The 20,100-nt window shown below is 36.2% G+C and overlaps 1 protein-coding gene and 1 pseudogene across 1 annotated transcript in view; both read left to right on the forward strand.

Moving 5' to 3' along the window:
* The window catches only part of FAR2 (fatty acyl-CoA reductase 2), a 98,067-nt gene that overhangs the window by 12,491 nt on the left and 65,476 nt on the right, over positions 1–20,100 (forward strand). The window lies entirely within an intron of this gene.
* Positions 168–1,871, forward strand: LOC105294080 (annotated as a pseudogene).

Genomic DNA, 20,100 nt, shown 5'->3' on the forward strand with positions numbered 1-20,100 from the left:
TGGAGAAGCAAAAAGGTGTTATCTATAGCTTTAGTCCGGTGTGTGAACTGAGGTAGAGAGGGAAGAGCAGACCTCAGGAGTACAGACTCTTGTCCTGATTCTGCTATGCCCCTCAGTGACTATACCTACATTAGAAAAATGACTAGATTGCTTTTCACAAAGGGTTTGTCGCCAGAACACAGATGTCATGAAAACCACCAGTAAATCCAAGTCATAATGGTAAAGGAAAAGACTCATATCAACATCATCGTCACTGGATACAGATTTGGGCAAGTCTGCCACTGCTGGCCATCTGATCTACAAATGTGGTAACATCAACAACAGAATCACTGAAAAACTTGAGAAGGAGGCTGCTGAGATGGGAGGGGACTCCTTCAGGGACGCCTGGGTCTTGGATAAACTGAAAGCTGCATGTGAATGTGGTGTCACCATTGATTCTCCCTGTGGAAATTTGAGGCCAGCGAGTATTACGTGACCGTCATCGATGCCCCAGGACACAGACTTTATCAGAAACATGATTATAGGCACATCCCAGACTGACTGATGTCCTGCTGTTGGTAAATTTGCTGCTGCTGTGGGTAAATTTGAAGCAGGCATCTCCAAGAATGGGCAGACCCATGAGCCTGTCATTCTTATACATACACTGGGTATAAAACAACTTATCGTAGATGTTAACAAAATGAATTACATGGAACAGCCCTGTAGTCAGAAGAGATATGAGGAAATCATTAAGTAAGTCAGCACCTATATTAAGAAAATTGGCTGCAACTCTGACACAGTAATATTTGTGCCAGTTTCTGGTTGGAATGGCGAAATCATGTGAGAACCAAGTGTTAACATGCCTTAGTTCGAGGGTTGGAAAGTCATGCGTAAAGATGGCAATGCCCATGGAACCACACTGCTTGAAGCTTTGGATTGCATCCTGTCACCAACTCATCCAAGTGAAAAGCCCTTGTGTCTGCCCCTCCAGGATGTCTACAAAATTGGTGGTATTGGTACTGTCCCTGTAGGCTGCATGCAGACTAGTGTTCTCAGACCTGGCGTAGTGGTCATCTTTGCTCCAGTCAAGCTTTCGACTGAAGTGAAGCCTGTTGAAATGTACCATGAAGCTCTGAGAGAAGCTGTTCCAGGGAACAACGTGGGCTTCAATGTTAAGAATGTGTCTGTCAAAGATGTTCATCATGGCAGTGTGGCTGGTGACAGCAAAAATAACCTATCAATGGACGCAGCTGCTTCATGGCTCAGGTGATTGTCCTGAACCTTCCAGGCCAAATCAGTGCCGGATATGCACCTGTGCTGGATTTTCACACAGCTGATATTGCTTGCATATCTGCTCAGCTGAAGAAAACTGATCATTTTTCTGAAAAAAAAAAAAAAAGCTAAAAGGTGTCTTGAAGTTTTTGAAATGTGGTAATGTTGCCGTTGTTGATATGGTTTCTGGCAAGCCCAGGTGTGTTGAGAGCTTCTCTGACTGTCCTCTTCTGGGCCCTTTTGCTGTTGGTGACATGAGACAGACAGTTGCTGCAGGTGTCATCAAAGCAGTGGAAGAGTAGGCAGCTGGAGCTGGCAAAGTCACCAGGTCTGCCCAGAAAGCTCAGAAGACTAAATGAATATTATCTCCAATACCTACCACCCTAGTCTTCATCAGTGGTGGAAGAAAGGTCTCAGAAGTGTTTGTCTCAATGGGACATTTAAGTTTAATAGTAAAAGACTAGTTAATGATTACAGTGCATTGTAAAACCTTCGGAAGGAAAGGATAATGTTTTGAGGATGATTTGGTCTTTTTTTGTGTGGCAGTTTTTAAGTTATTAGTTTTTAAAATTAGTATTTTTTAATGGAAACAACTTGACCAAAAATCTATCACAGAATTTTGAGACTGATTAAAACAAAGTTTAATGAACAAAAAAAAAAGAAAGAGAGAGAGAAATGACTAGATTATCTCTCAAGCCCTTCCAGCTCTCACATTCTATGATTCTGCATCTCCTGCTGAGATAAACTTAATAAATAGTATTTAGATTCTGGTAGTAGAGAACTAAAAAGAAATCAAATTCGATTCTGAGACCTCCAGCTGACTGATTGGGTGAGCAGTGATATTTCAAAAGAATCTAACAAGTCAAGAAGAAACTGGTGTGTATGGAGACTGGGAAAGATGGAGCACAGGTTCGTGGACAGAATTTTTAAATTAGAAGAAACCATTTCTGTCATTTTCATGCAGTGTGGTAGAGAGGCAGTATATTTCCGTAGTTTATAACAACCATAGAAACAGGAGCCCAATTTCCTGGGCCTAGGCTTGACACTTTCCAGAAAGTTACTTAAGAGCTGTGCATCTAGCTAGGTTTCTACTGTAAAATTCAGACAAAATGCAGGCTGAACCATGCATAGTTGCCATTGTAGATCCAAATGGTTGAACTGGCAATTTTACATGATTCAACTGGTAATAACAGACACTTTTAAGGACTTATACTAAGAAATAAATAAGTTCATATGTGTCATATGCTAAGCACAGTGCTTGACACATAATAAGGTATCATAGAAGAATTTCCCTTTTTTATTAAGGTTATCCAGATTGTTCAAAAGCCATTCCACCCAGTTTAATTTGGCAAGAAAAATTAGGCATTGCATAGCATGTCAATTTAGGCTTCTTTTCCATCCTCACATTTAGGCAGGCATGAAGCCTTGACTAGGCAATTAATCTGTAAGGGTACAGTTGTATTGCACTTCCAGTGCTGGCGCCTACTGCCATTTTGTTTATTTCAAGTGCTTTCATCTATATGAGCATTGGTTTTTACGCCCAAGGGAAATTCAACATCAAAGTTCCTGGAGTGAAGCTCGCTTCTTCACTCGCTTCTTTTCTCCTCAAACACCCACCTTCCCTCCGCAGCCCAGCCCTTGGAGTCAGGGGGCCTAATTTCAGAGTATAATGTTGGTAATGGCCATTTACCCTTCTGTGACCCCTGGGCATTCTAGACTCCAGGTCAGCACTGCAAGGAGGGTGAAAGGAGCAGCAGCCATCTGATAGCAGTCTTGGGGGTGGCCTAGAGAGGAGAGAACAGAGAGGAGAATGAACGGAGGTCCAGCCAGCCCTAAGTCATGAGCTGGGGAGTAGGACGGAGACAGACGCCGTTGAGGAGTCATGCTCTGACTGCAGCATTTTGGACAAGTATTAGTGGGTTTGTATGATGAGGATCTAATTGTGCATGACCCAAAATGCAGAGAGATGTTAGAAAACTAACAAAAAGAAGGGAAAACTAAAAATATGCCTTTCCTGAGTAAAAGCAGGACTAACTACAGTACCTGCAAAACTGTTTACTGGTTGTTGCCCAATGTCACCCATGTATTAACCATGACTCACATTGGTGGGTTGATATAAGTCCTCATCTATGACTTCTCTTTTTACTTTCTTTTTGGTGTGTTTTGAAGAACTGGAGTTCTTACTATTAATGTTGGTGAATTTACCAAACGTTTTCTCTTTGTATTGAGTTTTGTTTTGTTTTTGTTTTTTGTTTTGTCTTGTTTAAAGACGGCCTTCACTGTCTGCTTCACCTTTTAAGTAATTAGTTTGTGAATGTTTTCTCAGTTAGACTTTGGTTTCAGAATCAAGGTTGCAATGGTCGATTTCCTCTTGTTGGTATCACGCGGTGACACAATTCACACAAAGGAAGGAGCTGCTCTAACAGTGATATTCAGGATACTAAATCATGGCTGATTAAAATTACCCTTACTATTCACTGAATGGTTAAAAAAAAAGAACACAGTTATCAGGTGTACATGTGTCTTAGATGTTGTTACATACGAAAAGCAGGAAGCAAATGAACACTTGGTGAAAAGCCTTTTTTCATTACCTGTAGGAGGTGGAAGACTTCAATTTCTTTTATCAAAATTTAAGTCTTGGCTCTTTCACTGCTATGGGTCTTACCCACATCACTCACTGTCTCCATTCCTCAATTTCCACATCTGTGGATAATAGTATCTACACTATTTAACTCCCAGGATTGTTGTGAGAAGATACTGAAATGTCCACATGAAGTGCTTTAAGAACTGTGAAGATAAAGTGTACGATAGTACAGGAGTTGCTAATGTTAATAGTAAGTAGTGTTAATAGCATATAGGACCGATAAGTGTGTGTGTGTGTGTGTGTGTGTGTGTGTGTGTGTGTGTGTAGGCTCTAATATCTAGGTGTGTATATAATTTTGTACACAAATAATAATACTTTACATTTAAATTATATTTTACACTCCTTGGAGGACTTTCATATTCATTATTTCATTCTAAATCTCAGAACCTGTGAGGTGGGCCAGGTGTGCCTTTCCTCTACTCCCTAACTTTTCCATTTGTTTCTCCTTAAATCCAATGTTCATGACCCCGAATTTGGAACTTGCCAACAATTTACATTCCCTGCTCCAACCACAAGCTATTTATCTATCAGGTGTTGCTGGACAACACCAGTTAAGTATTTGTATAAAATAGGTATCATACAAATTCATCTTTTAACCTTGGCAGGACATTCTGTTGCTTTCATCTTCTATGCTGGTTTCTGGTCTATTTTCTTTCCTATCTAGAGCAGTAGTTACAAATATTTACTCTTTTTCCCTTCATTTACTTGCAGCTCTTTAACTGACAAAGTACAATATTGCCTCCAATTCCTTAGAGAGTAGTAAAGATCTATCTGACGTTCTGCTCCAACCTACCTCCCACACACCTTTACTTTTTCCTTCTTTTTAGAGGATGAAATGACCTTCCTGTGTTTAGGGCTGACCGCTCTATCTTTTCTACTAATTTTATTCTCTCTGAGCTTCTTTAGAACCTCAGTTCCATGTAGTTTCATTCTTTCTTTTCTAATTCCTCTCAGACTCTGCATATACTCAAACATCCCATTTCACTGACAAATGAACTCCCCGCCACACACTTACTTTTATATCCTATTCTGCTCTTGCTACCCTGTGACACTACATCATTTTTCCTTTGATGGTTGAACTTCACCCAAAGGCAATTTACACTATGTGCTCTACATAATTCATCCAGAATTAACATATAAATACTACAATAAAAAAACAGTTCATGAATTTTTATGACATTTAATTTGATGTGTTATTAGTTGGTCACTTTCTTCTTCATTTTACCTTACTTAATAAGGATGTTCGCTTTGGATAAGTACGTGAATATAACTTGCTGTTATGCCCAACAACTAGAGATGGTATCAGAGAATTAACTGCAGAATCTCATGTTGGAAACAAGAACTGTAAGGACAATGATGGGAATGAGAGAAAAAAACATTTCTCATTATTAGTTATTGATATGAAGTTCTCAGAGAAATGTTGCATCAAAAATTAGTGTAGTCAAAATAAATGTGCATGCCCTTATAGATGAAATACAAATAGGTTCTGTACTTAAGATTCCAGAAAGTACCAGAGAGTAAGTTCTTGATGATGCATCAGTCGAGATAAACACAGATGTCAAGCGAAGACTTTTCTTTAGAGTTATCTTGTCTAGAAACCAGAGACCAGTTGGGAACTGCTGATCTTTGGTTCTTGCCTCATAAATGGAGAGACTACATTTTGATGAACCCTCACCTGTGTTGACAGAAATAACTAAGATTTATGATACTATAAGGGGACACAGGAACCTTCGACTGTTAGCAGGGTCAAGTTACCCTGATGATTTTACTGGTCAACTCATTTCTGGGGGTGGAGAGAGTGGTATGTTTGCTGATGGACTTGGCCCCCTGAGGCATACTGATTTAGTGCATGTCTAGATGCTGCAAAAGCTCATTTCTAAAAAAACAGGCTTAGAAAGAAATGAATAGAAACTAATTGAAATTATAAATAATAATAATTAGTATTCACATATAAAAATGCTAGAGTAAAAATTGAAAAATAAGTACCAAAATTTAATATCAAGGGTAAAATCTCAGTGATCCTAGTTTATGAAATTTTAATGGATGAAAAGTTTAAATATTGCACTCCTTTAGTTTTATAAAACTATGTATCTGTTACTTAAGTTTTTAAAAGCCCTAAACATAGGAGATAATTTTTTATGATCTTCATTATTGAATCTTAATTTTTAGCTCTCTAGTTTGCTCTTGCCTCATATGAAACTTTTGAGAAAATGCCTAGCAACTTTATTTACAGAGAAAATTTAATTCCTAATAGATAAAAGCTATTTTTTCCCCAATGATTGCAAAAGGAAATCATTGCTATTAAAGCAAGGTAAACATTTGTTTTTCTTATTCAGTTTATTGACTGGGATATGCACTATGTCTTCGGGGCCACTGGCCTGCCATTAAGCTCTGTGATACACCAATAATTGAATTACAGCTGAATCTGGATAAAAACAACAAAAGCAGTCAGGTAATTTGCCACTGGCAAAGATGACATTTTGAACATTCTTATTTCATTTGAACTATTTTCTTTAACTTATACAAAAAAGAACCCTTTCAGGAAAGAAAAGAAAAAAAAGTCTCATTTTTATATGAAAAAATAAAGTTTAGGTGAAGCAGTTGAAGGACCATCTAGAGGAAAATGAAATAACTGTAGCTAAAATTGTTGTGATATTTGAACAAAAAAACCTAAAATATAAAATTTCTTATGACAAAGGCTGAGGAAAAGATGCTAAGATATAATATATATAAAATATAGATGTGTTACCTTTACCCCAGATCTTTAATCCAGTGTGTCATTATTTAGGCTGGTTTGATTCTACCTTAGCCATTCTCTGTTCACTTGAGCAATGTCATAGAAAGGAGCAAAAAGGAAATTTTATTTAAATCAATTGAATACTTTTTCAGTAAAAAAGTGAGAGGTTTGATTGTGGAGAACCCAGAAACTATAGGTTAAGTTAGTGTTCTTTAACAAACTAGTGAATTTTATTTAGCCATGCTGACTTTCTATCTTTTATAAACTTGGTTAAGCAAGACAGACCCACACCTTACAAAATGAAGCAATGACCAACCTCATCTAGAGCCAAAGAATTTTTTGAAGTGCAATTCAAAATAACCTGGGAAAGAGCCTAAGGCAGTTTGTGAATGATGCAACAATGAATGGTGCCACACCACTCAGAGATGTTGTTTATTTGCTCTCAGAGGCCATCTAGGCATTCAGGCACTTGACACAAATGTCATCAGTCTTATTCCAGTCTTTTCTGGCTGAATCGACTCTAGAATAGCAATACAGGTGAAAACATGCTACATGAATTCCAAGTAATCTGCAGCATAAATAACAGAGAGCTGGCTGTGGCTGTGACCTTGAGTAGAGCTTTTTAAGAGGCTTTCCCCCCCCCCTGCCCACTTCTAGTTATGTTTTTACTAGAATATATTATTACACAGATGCTTCTGTGGAAAAATATGCATAGAAGAATGATGGCACTGAGGACTATATCAGCGAATCTGTTCATCATCCCAGTGTCATTTCTCTAGGAAAAAAAAATGAGATGTAACCAATTTTTCTGCGGCTAATATAAGAAAAGCTAGCCTAGGGTGTTCTTCTTCAGTTGCATAAGTACAAGGTATTTACAAATGATTAAAATGAGGATTGGGTTGGAAAAAAAATTGAAATGACATTACTGTGACACAGTAGTTGAACTGTTATTAATTCATACATGTATAGATCTCACATCTGGACAGACCTCAAGTGGGTATTTGCTCTGGGCTCTAGAAGGTATTATTGTGCTAATTTTATACATATGTCCCCAAGATTACATATAATCATCAACTTTATATAGCAATTGTAACATATGCCTAAAAAATTCAGGAACCATACTTTTGTCCAAAAGACAGATTGCCTTTATGAATAAGAATCATGCAAAAAGAAGTAAGGAAAATTGAATTTATGCTGCTGATATGAAGGAGCTATATGGCAATACAAAAACAGTAGACAATCTGCATCATGCCTCCAAAATTTCAAGTGCAATCAGTGGCATCTCCTATAAGACACGTTGCTCATGTGGAGGCTAAACTAATAACATTCATCTGGTGGTTGATGTAAAATTAATGGCCCTCGAAAATAGTGGTGTAAGTGGATGCAGGTTTGTTATAACAATTACAATAATAAAAATAAGTATAAAAAATTCTCAATAAAATTGATTTTCTATACTGCCACTCTTTTATGGTCTTAAAGCTTACATTAAGTGATCATTTTTTAAAGTATGCCTATAAAATAAATGTTTTTCTTAGAACAGAAAAGGAGGAGAGCTTTGCTTTTCCAGCATATGAGGCTCAGGTTCTTTGATATGCTTCTTAGAATATAAGATATAAAAACTGGAGAAACCCTAGGCTAGACAACTTATTGAAAAGTTATATCTTTCTTTGCTCACAATGTATGGCTTGATTTACATGCATTGGATTTGCAGATATTATTTCACTGGATGAAAATGCTGGGGGTGTCACAACCAGGTACCACAGAATGGTTGGCTCAAACAACAGAAATGTATTTTCTCACATTTCTGAAGACTAGGTGTCTGAGATCAAGGTGTTGGCAGGTTGGTTCATTCTGAGGGCTGTGAGGAAAGGATCTATTCTAGGCCACTCTCTTTGGCTTATAGATGGCCATCTTCTCTCTGTGTCTTCACATTTTTATGTTTCTCCAGAAGCTAAAATGAAGAAGTAGGATCTTTGCCCAGGACATTCTACAGTTAACAGTTTATCTTGGTGGTCAAAAGCACTCTAAGTTATTTTATTTCATTTATCAAACACAAATATGTATCATTTGTATATTAAGTGGCTATTTTAATTCCCATTGGAAGTTTAATTCCAATTGAACCCTTCAGGTTTCCAGAGCCTGTACCACATCATCATTTTTTAAGGACACTTCAGAAAGAAATATACTAAAAATTGTCTTAACTGCGAGTATCACCACAAATTTGGAACTTGATAAAGGTGAATGTATTAAATGTCATTGAATTGTACATATTAAAATGGGTTATTTTATATTATGTGAATTTCACCACAATTAAGAAAAAAATCAACACAAAGATAGAAAATATCTGAGAAGCTCATCTCCATCTGCTATAAAAGAACCTTACATAACTCCACAGGGATAATTATCTATCCAGACCACAGAAATCAATTTGAGTCTGCAGTTCTGGGAGCGATTAGGTCAGGCTTTAAATAAAGAAATTGTAGGCAAGTTAAATTGGCGCTGAATTCTTAAATACCACTCAGTATCCAAGAACTGTACTTCTGAATTATTTGTTCTCACTGTGATAAATTACATGGCTTGGTTCCCAAGATCCATTGCAAAGATTGAAATATCATCTTTGCTCTTAAGGATCTCTAGAGAGGGAGTTTTTTTAACCTTTGGTACCATTTTCTAGTATTTCATTCTTACTCTCAAAGTTTGTAAGACTCAGCTAAATCTCTCCTTCAGCTTTTAAAATCTATTCCTTCTCTTTTAAATTTTCAGTAGGAATAGATAACGGCTATTCTGAATCCAGTGATACTACTTCAAAAACTTTACTATTGTTGCTGACCTTTCTTTTGCAAATTATATGTTTTTCCTCAACTTCTTAAAATAAATTTTAAACCATCTTTTTTATTCAAGTCTTTTCTCTTTTTGATACTGTCATTTCTCACATTATTTCATAAGGTTCCAAACTAGATATAATTGTTACCCAGATGTATAATGAAAAAATTAATTTTGAAAAATTTCTACTTCCAGTATGCTATTCTTTTCTCCTCTAGACACATAATAATACCATCAAGCATCACTACTGGTGCAATGAATTAAAATGTGCATTCACACCCATACCTCATTTGTTCTCTGTCAGTCCTGTGCTCTTTACTTACAATAATGACACTGATATTGTGTCATTGTGTTAAACTCTGCTTTAGGATTCAGTTTGAATTCTAAATCTTTGGCAATAACTGATGGCTCTTGTCTCTCTGAAATGTTTTTTAATTCTATGTGTGTTTGCTATTAAAGTCCATTCTGTACATTTCATTCCAGCTCTTCCAACTCTTTTAAATTCTAATATTTCCAAAATATCCATCTACCAAAGTCCTAGCTGGGTAAGGACTAAGGTGTTATTCAGATAGAAATGGATGTGTTGCTGTCTGTGAGCAATACTGGACCACAGCAGAAAAAGATAGGGGGCAAAAACAGGAAGCAGGAGAAGACAGTCCAAATGGTTTGCAGGCCAGAGGCCCAGCAGGCTTGACAAGGAGACCATAAGAGAGCCATGAGTACAGTAGGTGAAATTCAAGTACAACTACTCAAACTCTCTCACTACTTGGGAGGGGAAATTCTGAGGCATGGTGTATTCATTTGCTAGGGCCGCCATAACAAAATACTACAGGCCAAGGGGCTTAAACGACAGACATTTATTTTCTCAGTTTTGGAGACTAAAATTCTACAATCAAGATGTTGACAGGTATCATTTCTTTGAGGCTTTCCTTGGCTTGCAAATGGCCGCCTTCTCGCTGTGTCCTAATGTGGCCTTTCCTTTGTGTGTGCACATCCCTGGTATCTCTTTGTGTGTCCAAATTTCCTCTTCTTATTAGGACATGAGTCAGATTGGATGAGAATTTACCTTAATACTCTCATTTTAACTTAATCACTTCTTTAAAGGCCCTGTCTCTAAATACATTCACATGCTGTGGTACTGGGGGTTAGGGCCTGAACATATGAATTTTGAGGGGACACAATTCAGCCCACAATATATGGGTTTTACATCACTTCAGTGTTTCCCTGAGAATTAAGGCCTGTTTGCGTATAATGGTAGCTGGTAACTGGCTTAATATTCCTTGTTATTGGATGATTTCCTTTCTCTGTATCACAACTCCACTCTCCTTCAGGTGTTTCTTGCACGTCCCCAAACTTCCACGCCAGTCTTTTTCTTGGGGTCAGCTTCTGTGACCACACAAACTATGGCACACACAAAGAGACATTACAGCGCCATAGAATGACACAAAGACCTTCAACCCAGAGTCAGATGGCCTAAATTCCAGTTCTAGTTTCAAATTCTGGCACTAATGTTGTCAGGTTGTCAGTCTCCTTAAGCTTCAGTTTCCTCTCAGGTAAAATGGAGATAACAATGTCTGCTTTGTAGATTTATTTCAATTTCTAAATTATAAAATGTATGTTATAATTATTTAAAAATATTATTGTTACCATGGTAAAACATAGTTCTCTGCCCTCAAAAAATTTTATGTAATTTGCATAATCAAATTTAAATCTATGAAATTTTTTAATGCACAAGGCAGCATATGGTTAAGTTTCAAATGAGTGACATGTTCCACCACCATAGTCACTGCCAAAAATATTAAATAACAGCAGGTTTTAACTCAATCCATAAGGCTATCCTGACCACTGCATCCCTTTACCTCACTGCTAACTATTATTCATTTATTATTGGAGAGAAGGTTGTATGAGCAACTTTCTGCCATTAAAGCCTATGATCCTGCTTGGAGCATAAGACATATATTCAAAGGAATGAAATAAAAAGAAGTAGGTGCAAAATGCGAAGATGTTAGAGCAATAAACTTCATATAAACCTAGGACATTATTCAGGGTAAATACTAAGAATAGTTTTATAGTTCAGACCTCAAGAAGGCTTTCATTAGACACTGGATTTATATAGTAGTAAAAAGTAATTTTCATAAAACCAAGGCCAAGAATTATTTATAAAATTGCACTGTAGTATCATAAAAATTCAGCACTGAAAAAGACCTTAAGAGAGATCTCCTAGCCCATTGGTTTTCAACATGAGAGGCTATCACCCCACCTCATCCTAGAGGCATTTAGAACTATGAGAAGAATGTTATTGGCTGTTATAACTAGAGGTGGGGAAGTAATAGTGAGTGGGACCTAGAAATGCTAAATACACTGCAATGCAGTGAACACACCCACCCAATACCCCAACAAAGAACTGTCTTGTCCCCAGCCCACCTACCAGCCACCCAGCCTTTCCACTCCTCATTATACAGGAAAAACTGATGTTCAGGAAAGATAAAAGATGCAGGCCACCATGTGTAATTTTAAATTTGTCAATAGACATCACAATATTTTAAAACAGATAAAATCAATAATATATTCTATTTAACCTAGTATATATAAAATATTTCAATACGCAATCAATATACAATTATTAATGGGATATTTTAGGGGTTTTTTGTACTGTCTTCAAACCTTATATTTATCAACACGTAATAGCACAATTCAGACTAGCCACATTTCATGTGCTTAATAGCCACCTGTAGTTAGTAGCTCCTATACTACAGTTCTAGAAGATTCTGTGTGTCTTTCTTTCTTGCAAGATGCATATCATAAACAAATGAATAAAAGACCTCAGTTGACTTCGTCTACTATTCCTGTCACTGTATCATAGAAAAAGATGAGATCTGTTTGCATAATGTGTTTTTAAGAAAACCAAGGTCATATTGATTATTATTTTTGTCTTCTGATCTTCTAAGCAGTTGAAAATTGATTTCTGGATGAGTCACTTGAGCATTTCTTTTTTTCGTTTTAATTTTTTTTTTTTTTTAGATGTGAAGCTAAATTAACCATTTTATAATTCCAGGCTTAGTTTTTTTGTGTTTTTTTTTTTTTTCGGAAAAATATACAGGAGTTTTGTTTTTGTTTTTGTTTTTTTTGACATTTGCCATACTTACTTTCATTGTTCAGGATATTATCTGAACGCAAATTTCCAGCCTTCTTGGCAGAATTTTATACAGCTTAGTTCTTCTTATGGCTCTTATTTATAGTAGTTTACCTACATTTCTCTTGCTCAAACGTATCCCCATAAGTATCCTCACATTTCCTCCAGCTAATAAAACTATTTCTCACCTTTTTTTTTTTTACATGATCAGTTTTACATGTTATCAAGTCCCTTCTGGCATTCTTTCATGCTGTAATGAATATATCCATTTTGTCCATTCTTCCTCATTTCTCTAGAGCTTGGTTATTAAATGATAAACGTTTTGCTTGGAGTATTATTTATTTTTCATAAATATTTTATTTCTATTTGACTTTCAATAAAAATACCCTTGAAGTAAAAAACATAAATATATTTTTTTTAATATTTGAATGTCAAGTAAAGGACATATGGACTTTAAATCTTTAAACCTATCAAGATATAGATTTTAATTTGGAGATTAAATTAAATTGAGATATACCTTGTATATCAGTGGCCTGTATATCAGTGGCTTAGATCATGAAAAAGAGATAATCATATCAACTTTTGTAAATATTTTTAAGGGAATAATTTATCCACATTTTAGTGAGATTTGGTAACTTTATGGCCTGAAAGCAGAATAAAATAAATGGTCATTTCTAGTCTATATAGGGTTTGTTTGTTTGTTATATTATTCACTTTTCTTCAGCTAAAATAGAGAGTTGTATATTCCAGGCAAGGGTCTGTATGTCTGCTTTTATTTAAGTTTGTTGGCTGTATTTTCTGTTCAGATCCAGATTGTAAATATTATAGGCTTTGCCAACTCGATGGTGTCTGTCACAACTACTCCATCTGTCTGCCATTGTAGCATGAAAACTGCAATATACAATGTGGAAAGATATTGACCTAGCTGTATTCCAATAAAACTTTATTTACAAAAACAGACCCAGGCTATATTGGGCCCATCAGCTATATGTAGCTTGTTGGCCCTTGTTCTTGATATTCCAGAATTACTCACTTCACTTTGACTGTATAGACAGACCATTTGTTCTCCCATTGTAATTCTGGCATAATGTTAAATTACACTGAACTTTGAATACAAAAAAGACAGATTCAGAGATCACTAATTCTTGTCTGACTATGAAACTGTATTTATTGTCTTTTGAGTTTTCCTGCTACATGTATTATAAAAATCCTTTACACCCCTGCTTTTAAGACAAAATTTTTCTAATATTTATATTGTTGTCATTTTAATAGTTTCCATGAAACTTCATCATCAGCTTTGGGTCCATCACTTCCTGGCTTTTGATCTTTCATTTTCATGTATTTTCCACTTTGAGTTTATTTGCTGAGTGCTGAACACTCCTAAATTTTCTGGCTTATGCAATAGTGTAAAGACAGCCTTTCTGTTCACCAGGAGGATGTATCATAAATGTTTCTTCATAAAAGTGTAAGGGTACTTTTAAAGTGCTCCTGGTTAAAATGGGCAAATGAAAGACACATGTGGCTGCAGCCATCACCACTGAAACAGCGAAGCCAGTTTGAAGAGCTTTCAGTGGTAGAACCTAAACTCCTCGCTTTGGAAATACTGATGTGAGTAAACGCATCAAAACAAATGCAACGTAATAGCCAAAACTTTTCAATGACAGAAAGGCCTAGAGCTGCTGTTGAAGAAATGCTTTCTTTGGTTGTGGATAGGCTGGGTTGTTACTGTTGAAGTGTAAACTGATCAAGTTACAATTGCTATGAGAACTGTAAGTGAAACTTGAACTTTGATATATTTACATGTTCTCCCCTAATATTGTATTAATAGGTGTTTGCATTTACCTGGTGTTTGTAAGTGGCTTTGTTTTAGGCTTTCAAGGAGAGTGGCTTGAAAAGATTGGCCAGGAGCGATAAAAAAGAAAGCTTGATTCCATTAATAATCTTACCCACTTCTAGTATCCTAGTTTACTTCTGCAGAATCAGTTTGTAACAATGTTTTCAAGGCTAGCTAATGCATTCCTATATAGAGACTACTCCTTTAAAGTAAGCAGTAGACTCTTATTTATAAGAAAGTCAGTTGCCTGGCTATTTGTGTTGGTCGACGAGGACATTGGCTATGGCCTTTAATCAGGTAGATTTCATATGGCTTGTAAAAAAGCAAGACGAGAATAGCCATGGCCCAGTGAGTAGCCATGTGTGAAAATAACCAACATTAATTCTACTTTCTCCATTGCATCAAATTAAAAAGTGGGTGAATCAGCACACCACAGTAATTCCCACCATTGTTTCATTATTGAGCCTCCACAGATCAATTAAACTCTTCTTTATGGTTATATGTATGAACTATCAGGCTCATGAAGCTCCTACAAGGTTTTAGAGTACCAAAACCCAAAGGACTCAGAGGGACTAACTTGGAAAAGAAAGGGGTTAACATTTGTTTAGAACTTCCTGTGTGCAGGGCACCGTGATGGATGCTTTATGTATGTAATCTCATTTGATCCTCTTAAGAGTCTCCATGGAACAGATGAGGGTGCCAAATTTCTCCAGTTAGTAACTGGTGGAGCCAGTATTTGAACTTATTTCTGGAGAACTCTAAAATGCCAGAGTTCTTTAAAAACCATCTATATATTTGCAGATTTCTAGTTCGGCAAATAGTGTTTGTTATCTATTTATCCAATAGCTTAAAGGTTCCATAAAATATTGCATTTGTGCATGAAATACCAAAGTCAATTAACTAATACATCTAAATTTACTTAAGGAGTAAGGTCCAATAATTTAGCATTAACTTTTATAATAATTAATGAAGCATAATTATCTGGCCAACATGAGCTAAAAACAAAAGTGGAAATATGAAGTAAGAGAGAGTCAAAATAAAGGTCTTGATTCCTTTGGTGTCACTCTTTTCCCATTTATATACATACGTGCTAGTTAGTATCTACACTGCAGATATCATGAGATTTTTTTTTAATTTGATAACAAAGAGGTTAACATTTTGATATTTCTACTTATGCTACTTTCAACCTGAGCATTTATAGCATGGGATCCAAAGCTGACCATACATTGCCTTTTAATGTACGTGTCTTTTAAGCGATGAAAGTGTTTTAATACACAATGTAATACAGCCATTGGGTTGTAACACACTGCATTGAAGGAACAGTTCTGCTTTATGGGAGGCCAGCTGGAATGCATGCAGGAGGCAGTAGTTAGCTTAAATGTGCACACCTTTTCTCTTTCTTGCTCCTTTAGGTTAACTACTGCCCGCTGCAGGCATTTGAGTTGGACTCCCATGAAGTAGAACTATTCCTTCAATGGAGTGTGTGTTATTTCTCAGAGGAATAAAGTTGTATTTCCATAAGATAAATGGAAGCAAAAAGAGAAGGTTGTTGTAAAACCTTTCCAAGGGGTTACCGATTTCCAAAGACCAGTCTTCAATTTCTCAGGCTCTGAAATTCATTTTTGGCATCACGTAGCATAGATTATGTTCAAAGAAATGTATTGCCAGTATATGCACTCATAAGAAATTGATGTATAAACGAAAATCCTAGTTTATTAAGTTTCCATTAGGTACTAAAATTACTACATCTTCATTGCAAGGGACCCTCCTTCTAGTATCATGGTGACTGGGTGTGGTGCCAGTCCATAGAATTGGGATGGATACCCATGCAGAATTTGTTTTGGATTTCTGAACTGGTGATGCCACACACACACCCCCCCACACACACGCACGCACTCGTGCACACACACTAATTGGGTATGAAAAGGTTTATTATTTCCATAATGAAATTTTCTGGGGAGAGCAAGACAACTCTCTCAAGGCGAACTGAAAATGACTTCAGTGAGCTGTGAAGGGAGGAAAGGAAGCTAGGTTTGAGTTTTTAGGGTGGGTAGAGGATAGGGCAGGAGTGAGGTTGTCATACATGATTTGAACTCACTGCTGGTGACAAGGCACCTGGACCTTATCAGCTTGCCCAGATGTGGGGCCGGAGGGGAGTGGAAAAGATGTCTGTTGTCATCAAAAAGTGGATTCAGACTTCTTGTGGTTTTGGGTCTTCAGCTTTGTAAAAAAAAAAAAAAAAAGTTTAGTTAACATGGCATTAGAGCAAAATGCGAAGAACACTCTTAAAATGGTTCACATGATGTATGTTGGAGTCAAAATACATCATAAGCCCCTCTAGCTTCCAAAAATCAGGTTTTTGAATCTCTACTTTTTGATCGATGTTAGGGGAAAAAAATTTACAAATTATTGTTTTTTACTTCTACTTGTGAGAATTTTCCTTGATATTAGAGAATTCAGTTTGTTTTTTTGACCCAGTCTTTATTGCTTCCTAGCCTGGGAATCAGAATATCTTTTCTGATGATTTCTTCAGACTAACAAATCTCATCTGTTGTGGGTATAATTCATAGTTTTCTAAGGAAATTATACTTTTCATCATCTACAACCATTTTCAATTTTTTTTTCTAAACTGGGTGATAGCAAATCTTCCTTCTATTTCTTATGAAGGCTCATCTTGCATGTTATTCCAAAAAACTGACCACATTCTCCCATATCATCATTTAAAAGGAAAATAATATCTATCTTGTGAAATATTGGTAACAGCAGAGAAAATTTCTGTAAACAACTATTTAATTCATGAAGAGTAAAGTAGCAAAGTTAAGATTAATTCTAAATGACTGTCACCAACTGTTCTGTGTTCTCCGTTGAGGGGAGAACAAAAGAATATACTCAAAGAGAAATGGAAAAGATTCAGAATACACTTGAAAAACATCTGCAAAAACAAGAAATAGTCGACAAAACCCCTTGTCTGTAGGGCTTTTTTAAAACTAGTTTTAAATCTGTTTATAAGAAGAACAAAGTAGGTTCGTTCTGTGGTGCAATAGCCCAGGTTGGTGGTTCTTGATGTATTTGGAGTTGTAGATATATAGGACAGTTGGTGAGATTCCTTGGTGGAGAGAATTCACATGAAGCAACATTTGTATTTAACCTATAATGTGTATTATGTTTTTTGACACTGACTTTTTGCTGCCAGTCAGATAAAAATCATTCCAAAGGTTACAGATTTGTTCCATAAGCTTCTTAGTCCTTAATAGAGCAGTTTCTTCTCGTTATTGACTGACTGTGTCCATTTAGCCTCCAGTTTCTCTCTGAACCTGACTTAGTGTTTTGTTACTCAAGTACTGCCCCATATTTGGAACTGAAATATAACATGCAAAGTCTTATATTTCCAGAAATTTGTTGATGATAAAAAGGCCTCTTGGGCCAGACTTACAAGGATCAGATATACAAATAGTAATGGCAATATTTTTTTGATTGAATGGTTACCTTGTGCCAGGCACAGTACAAAACACTACTTCATCTCATCCACCAACAGCTTTATGTTATGGATATTAATCCCATTTCATTGTTGAATAAATTGAGGCCTAGAAAGTTAAATATTTGCCTAAGTATTTATTGTGCACTTCCTGAGTGTCCAGTACTATAGATGAAGATACAGATGAGACAAAATGTTGGCCCAGTAAACTTCTAAAAATAAAAAGTTTTTAAAAGTAATTTCATTTTTAACTGTCTGTGTTCGAAATCATGAAATGGGGTTTCCAGCCTTATAGTTTAATTATACCCCAACATAATGGTATGGAGAGTCGACTATACAAGTGTTCATTTAAGAAAAGATGGATTCCATCACAGGCTCTGTTGATGATGGTAGCCGAACAGATATCCCTCAAGATATTTGAACTCGAAACCAAACAAACGCTCAAACTTAATGCAAGACAATTTTATAAATCCAAAACTCACCTACCTTGTTTGTACATATGTGAAATGATAGATATAGCTTAATGGTGACATTAATTGTACTTCAAATAGAAGTGACATCGATGCCTCTTTATAATCGATGCCTCTTTATAGCTGCAAACAGCTGTGTACTTTTAAAATAACAAACTTTTTAAAAGAAAAAAAAAGAAGAGATGAGAAAAATATGCTTGGAGAGTTTCTTTTGACGTTTGCTATTTTGAAATATCTTTGTGTAAAGGCAATTTATATCTTTTCCCACTATTGTTTTACATTTGAATATTACAGCATCTTTCCTTTAAGGTTTATCATTAGTATCCATAGCTTTGTCATAGAGGACAAAGCCTTTAGAGTATAAATGCTTTGAAGTAATATTTTCCATTTTGTAGATTAAAAAATAACCCTGAAGCATAAAAATATTAGGTCTCTGTGAAACAAAGATGCAGTCAATTCTACATTTCCACCTACAAGACTAGAAAAGCAGAATAATTTTTAAATCTAAAGATATTTTCTGCATCACACTCACTATTTTCTTTTCTACTATATCTCCTCAAGCTCCCCACCTTTCCTTATCTTCCAGGGATATTTGAATTTCATTCATTTCCTCTCTCTCCTTTCTCTTTGACCTGTGCATCTATCTACTTGCCAAATATCTGTTCTGAGTAGGTTCTGGGCAGATGCTAGAGATACAACGATAAAATTGTGCTCCTATTCTCAAGGTACTTAAAGTCTAAAGGGAAAGATAGATTTGGAAATAATTTCAATGACTCCTGGTAAATACCCTTGGGATTCTAGGCAGGGCTATTGACCCCATCCGTGAGAGTTGAACTGGGCCGATTAAAGAAGCCAAATGTAATGTATGTGACTAAAGGGTAGGCGTGTGTTAGGAAAAGTGGTAAAAGATCAAAAAGAAAAAGCATGCAGAGTCCAGCTCACCTCTTCCTCGTTATATGCCACAACTTGGAATTCAAACTTTGCCATAAGATTCACAAGACATAAAAATTGAAGAAGCTTCAGCAGGAGAGTGACATGATAATATATGTATTTCAGAAAGATTCTAATGGAAGCTATGTGGAAGCAGCATGGACTAGATTGAAGAAAAGATGGCAGGCTATTCGGAGTCATTGAAAGGTCCCACGAAGCTGCAATGAGAAGGTAGCAGAGACATACACGGAAAAGGTGGAGGCAGAATCTCCAGGATTTATAGATTGATCTTATGTGAGGAGTGAGTGAGATGAAGATAATTCTCACATTCTGGCTTAAGTTACCAGGTGAATGATAGTGGTATTAATCAGGATTGGGAATCGATTCGTTTTTTAAAATATGTTTTGTCTGTGGTGCCACTGAAATATCTGAATAGAACTGTGTTAAACCTAATTAGATATGAATTTAGAGCTCCAGAGAAAAATCTGGGCTATTAGATAACAATTAGATATTGTTATCTAATATAACAATAGCCATCTAGATGGTTTATGAATGAATGAGGTCATTAGTAGCTACATTAAAAATGAAAACAATGAAAGGCCTTGGACGGCACCCAAGGAAGCATTGTCTTCCTAGTGGCCAAAGTGGGGGACTCTTAGGCCATATGGTACCCCTGTGTGAATTAGAGAACACCTACAGAGCTACCAGCCAGAAAGTGGTCAAGATACTACTAATAAAAGTATATGAATCTGAACCTAAAACAATATAAGGCAAATCCCTAAAAATCTGGCTTCTACTTTCAC

The sequence above is a fragment of the Pteropus vampyrus genome, unplaced genomic scaffold (genome assembly GCF_000151845.1).
Source record: "Pteropus vampyrus isolate Shadow unplaced genomic scaffold, Pvam_2.0 Scaffold82, whole genome shotgun sequence".
Classification (NCBI taxonomy): Eukaryota; Metazoa; Chordata; class Mammalia; order Chiroptera; family Pteropodidae; genus Pteropus; species Pteropus vampyrus.